Here is a 2,130-nt window from a genome sequence, read left to right as displayed (position 1 = left end):
GTAAGGAGAAAATAATATTTCCTATCCTCATGTAGGTTGGGAGAAGCAGAGTGATTCTCAAAATAGAAGTGAATGTCCTTTTCTTCCATAAGAAAATGTTTTAATGGATATTTTGATTAATTAAGAAAAGATTCCAAGGCTTTGTCTGAGATGGAAAAATTAAAATGCACACTATTAAGTTAAGGTGTATAAGTGTCCTTACGAGCATGCTGACACTGATCCCGTACAGCCCTTCACTAGGCATATGGACAGAGCATAGGAAGACTCTAGAAAACAGGAGTTCCATGGATATGGGAGAGAGCACAAGCTGGAGACATTTAGACAAAAGGATATCAATTCACTGGGAAATTTACTGTGATCAGAGATGGTCATAAAATTTGGCAACAGATGTCTATAATTAATTTTCTCCTAAGTTCTCTATTGACTTTCTACATGAAGGTGTGAGAATACATCTTATATACTGGCTTCATATACATACAAACTTTATTTTCTGTAATAAAATAAGTCAAATACTGAAATTTTTGTTGGTGAAGTTGGGGTGAGGACTGGAAATCACTGGACCAAGTCATAAAACTTACTGTGAATAAAACAGCAGGTAATTGACATTTTGTGAGAAGGATTTTTGCATGCAGCAGGTACAGTGCCCACCTGAGGGTATTGGCATGGTATGCATTTGAAAATCAAATTAATAACTAAGCTCTGTGTATTCTCTGGACTTACAGATAAGGCAAATTATCTAGGATGAGGTGGAGAAACCAGACCTTCAACTTAGACTTCATTCTGCTGGGAATTTTCAATCACAGTCCAACCCACACATTCCTCTTCTCTCTGGTCCTGGGCATCTTCTCAGTGACCTTCATGGGAAACACTGCCATGATTCTCCTCATCTACCTGGACACACACCTCCAGAGCCTCATGTACTTCCTCCTCAGCCAGCTGTCCCTCATTGACCTCATGCTCATCTGTACCACTGTCCCCAAGATGGCCTTCAGCTACTTGTCAGGCAGGAAGTCCATCTCTTTGGCCGGCTGTGGAGCCCAGATATTCTTCTATGTGTCCCTGCTTGGAGCCGAATGTTTCCTGTTGGCTGTCATGGCCTACGACCGCTATGTGGCTATATGCCACCCCTTAGATACACCAACCTCATGAATCAGAAACTCTACGTCCTCATGACTGTTGCTTCCTGGATCTTGGGCGCTCTTGACAACATGATTGTGCTTGCGGCCATTCTGTCATTCTCCTTCTGCAGCTCTCTGGAAATACACCACTTTTTCTGTGATATAGCTGCTCTTTTACCTCTATCTTGCACAGACACCTCTGCATTTGAAAGACTGCTTTTCATCTGCTGTGTGGTGATGCTAATCATCTCAGTCTCAGTGATCATTGGTTCCTATTCCAGAGTCCTTCGAGCTGTCATCCACATGAGTTCTGTGGAAAGTTGCCGCAAAGCCTTCACCACCTGCTCCTCCCACCTGTCTCTGTGGTTGGACTCTACTACGGGGCAGCCATGTTCATGTACATGAGGCCAGCCTCTCTCCATACGCCAACCCAGGATGAAATGGTATCAGCCTTTTACATGATCCTCACCCCCATGCTGAACCCTCTCATCTACAGCCTTCACAACAAAGAGGTATCCAGCGAATTTGAGAAACTATTGAGGAAAGGAAAATTAGTATAACTCCATTATAAAGCTTCAGCAAAATCTTGGAGGGACCAGAGTTGTTAACACTCCTTCAAGGAAGCTGCAATTACCTTTTACATTCTCTTCCTCCAGTTTGTCTTTTTTCCCAAATTTTTTAATTTAAAATAGCTTTCTTTATTATACTATTGTATAAACATCACAAGTAAGGTGGGCTGTATTTGGACATTAACATAGGCTGCTTCACTCATAAATTTTATTTATATTATTGGTTATGTACCACAAGCAATTGACTTCAGGATCCCTGCCTTTAAACTCAGGTGTAAGTCCGATGATGTTTGCTTTATCCAAGAAAAAATGATGGGGTTGATTGACAGTTAATGGTGAGCATCCTGTTTGTTTAAAATTAATAACTTTTCAGCATTTCTCTTCAGTTTTATCTCTCCTTAAACCCAGTTATTGACTGTTTATTCCTGACTCTAACTCCCTTA

At 41.1% G+C, this 2,130-nt stretch overlaps 1 pseudogene; it reads left to right on the top strand.

The window, feature by feature from the left end:
* Positions 1 to 735: 735 nt before the first annotated feature.
* LOC118923792 (olfactory receptor 2M4-like) lies at positions 736 to 1,678 on the top strand (annotated as a pseudogene).
* Positions 1,679 to 2,130: the final 452 nt, after the last annotated feature.

Source organism: Manis pentadactyla, chromosome 13 (assembly GCF_030020395.1).
Source record: "Manis pentadactyla isolate mManPen7 chromosome 13, mManPen7.hap1, whole genome shotgun sequence".
Taxonomy (NCBI): domain Eukaryota; kingdom Metazoa; phylum Chordata; class Mammalia; order Pholidota; family Manidae; genus Manis; species Manis pentadactyla.
The sequence above is the reverse complement of the archived record's forward strand: the minus strand, read 5'-3'. Positions and strand labels throughout refer to the sequence as shown.